The sequence below is a fragment of the Sapajus apella genome, unplaced genomic scaffold (assembly GCF_009761245.1).
Source record: "Sapajus apella isolate SASKATOON/1434 unplaced genomic scaffold, GSC_monkey_1.0 scaffold115, whole genome shotgun sequence".
Lineage (NCBI taxonomy): Eukaryota > Metazoa > Chordata > Mammalia > Primates > Cebidae > Sapajus > Sapajus apella.
The window spans coordinates 4,755,892-4,766,885 of record NW_022437055.1 but is presented as its reverse complement, the minus strand read 5'-3'; the positions used below and the strand labels follow the sequence as shown (position 1 = coordinate 4,766,885).

General features: G+C 40.8%; 1 pseudogene across 1 annotated transcript; it reads right to left on the bottom strand.

Annotated features, from left to right (window-relative positions):
• Nucleotides 1-1,344: 1,344 nt before the first annotated feature.
• Nucleotides 1,345-2,642, bottom strand: LOC116537991 (annotated as a pseudogene). Its single transcript, XR_004263451.1, has one exon. The product of XR_004263451.1 is annotated as a glyceraldehyde-3-phosphate dehydrogenase pseudogene (transcript).
• Between the last annotated feature and the right edge of the window lie 8,352 nt (nucleotides 2,643-10,994).

Below are 10,994 nucleotides of genomic sequence, written 5' to 3'. Positions count from 1 at the left end.
TGTGCCACCATGTCCAGATAATCTTGTATTTTTAGTAGAGAGGGGGTTTCATCATGTTGGTCAGGCTGGTCTTGCACTCCTGACCTCAGGTGATCTGCCCACCTTAGTCTTCCAAAGTGCTGGGATTACAGGTGTCAGCCACTGTGCCCAGCCTCACTAAATTTATTTTTAAAAAGTCATTGTGTTGTGATGTCATGATGGCTATGCTGTCACTAGACGATATGAATTTTTCAGTTAGTTCCATTATAATCTCATGGGATCACCATGAGATTTTTTTTTTTTTTTTTTTTTTTGTAGAGATATGGTCTTGCCATGTTGCAATCCTCCCACCTCAACCTCCCAAAGTGCTGGAATTACAGGAGTGAGCCATGGTGTCTGCCCCCTCCGTCTCTTTATATTATGTCAAAGAGTAAAGGGAGCAGACAACAGAATTGGATCAGGAGAGATGCTTACAGTGCAAGTATTTATATTGAAGTGTATAGAATGAGACTGCATAGTAAAGCAAACTAGACGTAAAATGTGAATGTAAATCGATATTTATAATAGTCTTCTTGATAATTAGAAAGACTTTTGGGTCAGTTACGGTGGCTCATGCCTGTAATCCCAGCACTTTGGGAGGCTGAGGCAGGAGGATCACTGGAGGCCAGGAGTTCGAGACCAGCCTGGCCAACATGGTGAAACCCCGTCTCTACTAAAAATAAAAATATTAGCTGGGTACAGTGGCATCCACCTATAATCCCAGCTACTCGAGAGGCTGAGGCAGGATAATTACTTGAACCTGAGAGGTGGAGGTTGCAGTGAGCTGTTACTGTACCACTGTACTTCAGCCTGGGCAACAGAGTGAGACTTTGGTCAAAAAAAAAAAAAAAAAAAAGAAAGAAAAGAAAAGAAAAAAAAAGAGCAAGAAAAGAAAAGAAAAAAAGAAGAAAAACTTTTAGCTGACTTTTTCATATCTAATTACAGTGTCTCAGTCTTCACTGGGAACTAGAGATGAAGAAGTGCATTTTTTTTTACTGTACTTTAGGTTCTGGGGTACATGTACAGATCATGCAGGGAAGAAGTGCTTATACTGGAAGAATGAAAAATATTTGCTTTGCCATTTTCTCATTTGTTTGTGCTTACATTATTAGCAGTCATTTCAATCTATGGTTTCTTTTTTTTTTTGAGATGGAGTCTCACTCTGTTGCCCAGGCTGGAGAGCAGTGGTGCAATCTTGGCTCACTGCAACCTCCACCTTCCTAGTTCAAGCAATTCTCCTGTCTCAGCCTCCCAAATAGCTGGGATTACAGGCATGTGCCACAATGCCTGGCTATGTTTTGTTTTGTTTTGTTTTGTTTTGTTTTGTTTTGGCTGAGCACAGGGGACTTTATTGATGGTACACGACAAGGTGGGGCTCCCTAGGCCCCTCCCTCTTCAAGGGGTCTGCATGGAAACTGTGAGGAGGGGCAATTCAGTGTGGTGGGGGACTCTGTGGCAGGGACTCCCCAGCAGTGAGGGCCTCTCTTCCTCTCGTGCTCTGGCTGGGGCTGGTGGTCCAGGGGTCTTACTCCTTGGAGGCCATGTGGGACATGAGGTCCACCACCCTGTTGCTGTAGCCAAATTCATTGTCATACCAGGAAATGAGCTTGACAAAGTGGTCGTTGAGGGCAATGCCAGCCCCAGCATCAAAGGTGGAAGAATGGGTGTCGCTGTTGAAGTCAGAGGACACCACTTGGTGCTCAGTGTATCCCAGGATGCCCTTGAGGGGGCCCTCCGACGTCTGCTTCACCACCTTCTTGATGTCATCATATTTGGCAGGTTTTTCCAGACAGCAGGTCAGGTCCACCACTGACACGTTGGCAGTGGGGACACGGAAGGCCATGCCAGTGAGCTTCCCGTTCAGCTCAGGGATGACCTTGCCCATGGCCTTGGCAGCTCCAGTAGAGGCAGGGATGATGTTCTGGAGAGCCCCACGGCCATCACGCCACAGTTTCCCGGAGGGTCCATCCACGGTCTTCTGGGTGGCAGTGATGGCGTGGACAGTGGTCATGAGTCCTTCCACGATACCACAGTTGTCATGGATGACCTTGGCCAGGGGCGCTAAGCAGTTGGTGGTGCAGGAGGCATTGCTGACGATCTTGAGGCTGTTGTCATACTTCTCATGGTTCACGCCCATCACGAACATGGGGGCATCAGCAGAAGGGGCAGATATGATGACCCTTTTGGCTCCCCCCTGCAAGTGAGCCCCAGCCTTCTCCATGGTGGTGAAGACGCCAGTGGACTCCACCACGTACTCAGCGCCAGCATCGCCCCACTTGATTTTGGAGGGATCTCGCTCCTGGAAATGGTGATGGGATTTCCATTGATAACAAGCTTCCCGTTCTCAGCCTTGACAGTGCCATGGAATTTGCCATGGGTGGAATCATACTGGAACATGTAGACCATGTAGTTGAGGTCAATGAAGGGATCATTGATGGCAACAATATCCACTTTACCAGAGTTAAAAGCAGCCCTGGTGACCAGTCGCCCAATACGACCAAATCCGTTAACTCCGACCTTCACCTTCCCCATGGTGTCTCAGGGATGTGGCTGGCGATGGGAGACTAGATGCGGCTGTCTGGCGAACAGGAGGAGCAGAGAGCCTGTTTTGTATTTTTAGTAGAGACGGGGTTTCACCATGTTGGTCAGGCTGGTCTCGAACTCCTGACCTCAAGTGATCAGCTCGCCTCAGCCTCCCAAAGTGCTGGGATTATAGGCGTGAGCCACCACACCCGGCCTCCATGGGTTCTTTCCAAAGGTCTGCTCAAATCATTTTTACATTATATTTGGATTGGTTTAGCTAAAATTAGATAATACGCATGAATACATTTAACCTTTGTCTTTGTATGTTCACAGTTCTAGAGTCTGGGACTCCTAGATCAAGGTATGGGCAGGTTCAGTGTCTGTTAAAGGACTGATCTGCATTTCCAAGATGGTGCCTTGTTGTTGCATCTTCTAGAGGCGAGGAACTTTGTGTCCTCTCATGGTGGAAGGTGGAAGAGCAAAAGAATGCTCCCTTCAACATCAAGCCCTTTCATAAGGTTGCTAATCCCATTCATGAGGGCAGAGCCTCATTACTGAATCACTTCCCAAAGGCCACGCCTCTTACTATTGTTGCATTGAGAATTAAGTTTCAACATGAATTTTGGAGGGGACGCTATAGTTCAAACCATAGCAACCCTCCACAGGTAAATTGCAAAAGTCAAGGCATGTGGCAACTCTCCCTCTTACTCAAGAATCCTCTAGCCCTTGTGTGTGATCATCTGATACATGGATTCAGGGAAGTTTCTGATGTCAATATGCACATTAAACATTAGTAAAGCTGACTTTGAAAATTTTATTTGAATTGGAAAAATTATAGGTAGAAGTTCTAATATTTTCTTACAGCACCAAATGGAGCATCTTGCATCACCTCTGGGTGTATTATACATTTTGAGGCTTATTACTATCCACTCCACTGTAATCATGACCCATAAATAAGGGAGAGGAATCTCACCACAAAATGACACACAAAATGACATTCTGCTTTCCACTTTCTTTTTCCTATCCCAACTCTAAAGTCCTCGGTGCAGAGAAAAGGTCAGAGAGAGCAATAGGGAAGGAAACTCCCTACTCTGGTCTAGACCCCTGTTGGAAACTCTTCCCTGCCCTAAGGAAAGAGTGCTTTGAATGAAATTAGAGTGAAGCTTAGAAATCTGCATGACTGAATCTTAATTACTAAACTGAAACAGTGCTACTTACTAAAGGAGACTGGAAACTTGTGGGAAAGGACTGAGATGCCATTGAGACAAGTGAAAAGTGGAGAAGAAAGGAAAGTTCAATACAGTGGAATGGTAACTACATTAAAAGACAAAATCAGGGAAATATCATAGTTTGAGACTCCAGAGGCATTCATGTGCAAGTACAAAGATCACAGAGTGAAGGAACCATGGAGTAAACTGAGTCAGGCTGATGGAAGGAGGTATGGAAGTGGTGCCACTGTGGGGTATAACACAGATCTTTCATATGGACTGAGTGAACAGACTTGCCAAGGGCCATGGCCAATCTGGCATAGGCAAGTGGTGAGGGTCATCTAACAATCCAAGCACAAACTTCAAAGTCAGGTATGTACTGGATTGGATCGTGGCTCTGCCACTCTAAGCATATCACTGAACTTTTTTTTTCTTTCTTTCTTTCTTTCTTTCTTTTTTTTTTTTTTTTTTTTTTGAGACAGAGTCTTGCTCTGTTGCCGGGCTGGAGTGCAGTGGTGCGATTTCAGCTCACTGCAACCTCCACCTCCCAGGTTAAGGCATTTCTCCTGCCTCAGCCTCCGGAATAGCTAGGACTACAAGCACGCGCTACCACATCCAGCTAATTTTTAAATTTTTAGTAGAGACAGGTTTCACCATGTTGGCCAGGATGGTCTTGATCTCTTGTCCTCATGATTTGCCTGCCTCGGCCTCCCAAAGTGCTGGGATTACAGGCGTGAGCCACTGTGCCCAGCCGTCACTTAACTTCTTTAAGCCTCAGTTTCCCAGTTGTAGAGTGGGAATGATAATAGTTCTTGCTTTATAGGGCTGCTGTTCAGGGTAAATAAGGTAAATTGGCACATAGTGAGTGCTCCAATAAATAGTAGTTAGAGTCATCATGATCACTATCATACTCTTCATCATCAGATGGAGGAAGTTGCTTTTCTTTCTGCAGAAAGTGAAGCATCTGATAAACTGTTTACTTGCTCTGCTGAAAATTTTCTCTCTTAAAAGAAGATATTAGGAGGCTGTGCATGTGTGGGGGCAGAGGATTTATGGGATATCTCTGTACCTTCTCCTCAATTTTGCTGTGAATCTAAAACTGCTCTAAAAAAATAGTCTGGCTGGGAATGGTGGCTCATGCCTGTAATCCCAGCACTTTGGGAGGCCAAGGCAGGTGGATCATCTGAGGTCAGGAGTTCGAGACCAGCCTGACCAACATGGCGAAACCCCGTATCTACTAAAAATACAAAAAAAGTATTAGCTGGGCGTGGTGGCTCATGCCTGTAATCTGAGAATTTGGTTCTGTCTAAAAAAAAAGTCTTTAAAAAAGAACAAAAAAGAAGATATTGGCTGTCTTTATAGACCTCCTATATCTTAATGTCTCCTGTGCTAAAAGTATTTCTTACATAATTGCCACACTAACACTAATAGGTGGATTCTGTCTGCATTTTACAGATGAGAATCATCAGTGAGGTTTAGAGAAGATAACCAACTTGCTCAAGGTCACACAGCTCATTAGAAGCAGAGCCATGCCATTTCCATCATACCATAATGCCTCCCACGGAATACGGGCCTCACTATGGAGAATCTGCTGATAAAATGGAAGTGTTGATAGCACTGAAAGGAAGCAACTGTGTTGACAGTAAGTTGGAGTTGTGATGAGAAGAACTAAAGGCAGAATCATAAATGTATCCCTAATTTTAAGTGAGTCCGTTTAAAAATGTTCAAAGATAGAATGGAGAAGTCAGTTTTAAGACTTATTTTGCTTTTTTGAAGGTAATTTGTCCTTTTTCTTTTGGCTGCTTTGAAGATTTTGTCTCTGATCTTCAATAGTTTTCTGATGACCTGCCTGTGTGTACCTGTGTGTGTGTTTATTCTGTATGTGGTTCACAGAATTTCTTGGACATCTTTACTCAATCTAGAAAAATGTTCATCCATTATCTCTCTTCAAAATTACTTCTGCCCCATTTGTTCTTTTTCCTCTCCTTCTGGGCCTTAAATTACATATATATTAGACATTTGCAATGTGTCCCACACGTCTGTTTGTTCTTTTCTATTTTTTTTTTTTTTTTTTTTTTTTTTGAGATGGAGTCTCGCTCTGTCGCCAGGCTGAAGTGCAGTGGCGTGATCTCGGCTCACTGCAACCTCTACCTCCCGGGTTCAAGCAATTCTCCTGCCTCAGCCTCCCGAGTAGCTAGGACTACAGGCAGGTACCACCATGCCCCGCTAATTTTTTGTATTTTTTAGTAGAGATGGGGTTTCACCATGTTGGCCAGGATGGTCTCGATCTCTTGACCTCGTGATCTGCCCGCCTCAGCCTCCCAAAGTGCTGGGATTACAGGCGTGAGCCACCATTCCTGGCCCTTTTCTAAATTTTTTATTCTTTTTTTCTCTCTGTGCTTTGACTTGGACGCTATGCATTTAACTGTCTTCCCCCAGGTCTATGTTGTTGTTAAATGCTTATATTTAGTTCTTAACTTCAAATATTGGTTTTCAGTTCTGGAATTTTATTTGACAGAGTTTCATTCTTGGTACCCAGGCTGGAGTGCAATGGCATGATCTTGGCTCACCGCAACCTCTGCCTCCCAGGTTCAAGCAATTCTCCTGCCTCAGCCTCCAAAGTAGTTTGGATTACAGGCATGTGCCACCATGCCTGGCTAATTTTGTATTTTTAGTAGAGACAGGGTTTCACCATATTGACCAGGCTGGTCTCAAGCTCCTGGCCTCAGGTGATTTACCTGCCTCGGCCTCCCAAAGTGCTGGGATTACAGGCATGAACCACCACGCCTGGCAATTTATTTCTTATAGATTCCAATTCTGTGGTGCAATTCTCCATCTTGTCATCTATTTTATTAATTTTCTCTGTTTTCTTCAACACATTAATTATCTTTATTTTAAAGTTTTTGTTGAATTTCTGGATTCCCTATGGGTCCATTTCCATAGATTTTTTTTTTCTTGTGGTATACCTAGTAATTTTTAATTAAAAGCTGGACGTAGTATATAAAACTTGTAGGGACTCTGACTCCTGATCATGTTCTTTTCCTCCAGAAAGTGTTCATCCCTTTCTTAGAGCTTTCCTCTGCTAGACAGATAGAATGAGTGATCAATCATCTTATCCTACTCTGATTGAAGAATTGTGGAGAAGAGAGATGTCTTGCAGGAGTGGAAGAAGGCAAAGGAGCCTGGAGGAATATATTAGGTGGGTGCAAAAGTAATTGCGGTTTTTACCATGAAAAAGTGATGACAAAAACTGCAATAACTTTTGCGTCAACCTAACGTAAAGTCATTGGAAATAGACAACATTGTGATGAATCCTTGCTCTAGTCATCAATCACATTATCCTAGTCAGGGGCTTACGTAGTTAAGGTTGGTTGCAGTTCGGTAATGCTTGGAGTGATTTGCTTCTCCCTTGTTCCCAGAGCAGAGCCCTCCAGGGCCTGCAGTGCTTACCAGGGCCCTCTCCTTGGAGAGTCCTTGATGTTGCTCTTAATCTCCTCAGCAACAGGAGACTAGAAAACTCTGCTTTGATTTTCAGAGATTTTTCTCTTAAGTCTTTAGCCTTCTACCCCATATAGCATCTTCTTCGCTGGTCTTGACACTTCCATTCTTCATATCCCCACCAAATTCATTCTCTACTCTGCTTTCAGATTGACTAGAAAATAAGACATTTATCTCATGCTACTTCCCTGCTTCAAATCAATCAAACACTTGCTATAACTTTCAGGATAAAGTCCACTGACCTTAGCATAGTTTATGTATACTTTACAAGATTTGGCCTGATTATGATTTACATTACTTTTTCCAACTCCGAAAAATGTACTCCTCTGCTTTCATCCTATATTTTAGCCATACCATGTTATTCATTATTCTTGAAGTCATCCAACTCTCTTTTCCTTCTTGGCCTTTGAACATTTTGGCCCTTCTGCTGTGAATATCTTTCCCTGTCCTCTCCTTCAAGCCTAATAATAATCCATTAAAATTCACTTCATATGTCATTTCCTGGAAGATTCCCATAGTCCTGCCTTATCTCCCTCCACTTATCCTACCACGCACCTTTAATAGGGTTAAGATTAGGTTTCCCTCCTCTAAGCTTTCACAGAACTCAGTGGTTTACCCTTATCATATCACTTTTCGTATTGTGATACAAATGTCTTCTCAATTGTTTTTCCTCTAGACTATAAACTCCATGAGGACAGGAATGGTGTTCATCATGCTAACCACCATACTCTCAGTGCCTAACCCATATGATATTCAGTTAACATTTGCTGACTGAAAAAAAATGACTGAATGAAAACAAAAAGGGAAGGACATATAAGCAAAGACAAATACAAAAAGGGTGGCATAGCTGGTTTTGAATAGTGACAAGGAGCTCTAAAAAATCTGAAACTTGCAGTAAATGCTACAAACTGAAAAAGACTCTTAGGAACTTTATATTCAGAGCAGCAGGCGGAGGAATAATAGGAAAGATATGTACCTGGTGTTTCAAGCTGATGATGCAGTTTGATAGATAACACAGAGAAGCACCTAACTCTTCAACTCTTATTGTGTTCCTCTCTTCTCTGATTGAAGAACTGGGGAAAAAAGAAATGTCTTGCAGGAGTGGAAGATGGCAAAAGAGCTTTGAGGAATATATAAAGTCATTGGAAGTAGAAAACAATGTGATGAATCCTGGCTCTGACTCTTACTACTATGTTTCTTTGGTCAAGTCACAAAAGTAATTCTCTGAGACCCAGTTTTCCCCACATGTAACTTGAGGATATACCTAACATGCAAGACAATGCTTTGAATGATGAATGCTAGACGCTTGATACCTAATATACTACAGAGTATTTTCCCCCAAAGTCATGCTTGATGTTGACACAAGTAAGATTCTAGCAAGCAGTATTTAAAATGTTTTTGAGTACTTGTATAGAGATGGGGCCAATTGAAATTTTATATATACGTAACTTCATTTCTTTCTTTGACAGGGTAATTTAGGCAGATTAGACTGGATTACCAAATTGCTTAATCATATAGCACAGCTACAGTGCTCGACTTCAGCAAGGCATTTGACAAGGGCTGTTTGACAAGTGAACAAATATGGGTTGACTGGCTTTAAAAAAATGCTAAAATACATGAAACATGAAATTTACCATTTTAACACATACAATCCAGTGGCATTAAGTACTGTCATAATTTTGTGAAACCATCACCAGTATTTATTTCCAGAACTTTTTCATCAATCCAAACAGAAAATCTGTACCCATTAAACAATAACTTATTATTTCTTCCCTCCCCTGGCTCCCAGTAACCTCTATTCTACTTTCTGTCTCTATGAATTTGACTAACCTAGGTATGTTGTATAAGTGGAACCATACAATATGTGTCTTTCTGTGATTGGCTTATTTCACATGGTATGTTTTCAAGGTTCATTCATATTATAACATTTATCAGAATTTCATATTTTTTCTAAGACTGAATTTTTTTGTATGTACATATCACATTTTGCTTATCCATTCATCTGTTGATGGATACTTGGGTTGCTTCTACTTTTCAGCTATTGTGACTAATGCTGCTATGAATGGGCTGACTGTTTAACTAATCTGATGAAGTGGCAACTGGCAGAATGATTGTGCTCAAAGGGTGCAGATGAAAGTGAAAGTGAAATGATGGCACCCTTGAAGGAAGTTTCCAGTGGTTTGCCACAGCGGTCTTCCTGTAGCCTTTTTATGCTCATCAATCTTCTCAAGAAGATATAGAAAGTACGATTAGCTAATTTGTTTTGCAGTCAACACAAACATGGAGGAATGATAACTATATTAGTTAAAAGATTAGAATACAAAGAGTTTGGCAAGTTAGAGAGATTGACTGAATCAAGAAATATGAATTTCACAGGGGAAAAATACAAGTTCATATACTTGAGTTCAAAAAACCAATGGCATGAGTACAGTTTGAGAATGCGGTCCCTTTAAAGGAGTAAGCTGAATGTGTGCCAATAGAGTTTAATTATCCCTTCAAATATTAAACTGATGTTAGGTTATGTTAGTGGAAATGTAATATCGAAAGTAGTGGTGCCCATCATACTTTGTTCTAAACTTGAGGTGTTGGTGTTCATTTTCGAGTTACACTTTTAAGAACAGAGAACAGTATAATATGAGCTTTATTGTCATTACGCTGCCCTACTTCAAATTCCAGTTTCATTATTTCTAAATCTATGATTTTAGGCATGTGATTTAATCTCTTGATGTCTCAGTTTCCTCACTTGTAAAATAAAGATAATAGGGTTGCTGTGAAGATTAAATGAAGTAACACATAGTAAGTACTTCATAAATATTATTTTTTGAAATTTTGTAGACAAATGGAAATATATTCAAAGAAAAGTAACCACTTATTCATTCATTCTGCAAATATTTATTAAGCACCACCACTGTCATAGGAGGAATACGTGAAGAAACGAAGGCTATTCAGCCTAGTGATACCATGTTGTGAAGTATATGAAAGCTGTCTTCAAATATTTGAGGAAGAGACATTAATCTCTTTCTAAATGGCTTCATAAAATAGAACTAGCATTAATTGGTGGAAGCTACAGATTTTAAATTAATGTAAGAAAAATGAAATTGGTTTTATTAACTATCGTTGTGGATGTCTAAGCAGAGGCTAGATAAATAGTTTGTGATGGTGTTATAAAGAATATTTTAGCATCAGATGGGTGATTTGAGTAGATAATCTTTAAGGTTTTTTGATTATTCCAGACTTTAAAAGTCTATAATGATATGAAAAAGCTTTTCCTCTTTCCTATCCTAGAGATGGTATAAGGTCTAGACACCTTCTACCTTCCAATATCTTCACCAAACCTCATTTGGACCTAAACAAGTGCAGGTTGACCTAGAAAACTTTAGTTTCTTTTTCAGCTATTTAGTTTAGAAGTGACTTTTTTATAATCACATCAGAGACCCCAGCCTCTACTCTAATTCCTCTATATCATTACAGGGAAAATGAGTGAGCTGGACTTCCTAGACAGAGAAGGCTGAGGGAAGTCTGGTGAATAATACAACAAAATTTTGAAATGTTCCTAAGTGCATCTTAAAGCAAATATCATTTGAGGGCAAAAAGTAAACTCAAAATTTTAATCTTAGATTCAGGATTGACATCTAAGAACAAAAGATAAAGTTTGGTTGAGTTTTTAATAGAGTTCACAATGAATAATAAAGCTTTCTACTTTCATAGATTTTTATTGAATAGTGCTTAGAAATTCACAGACTGTAA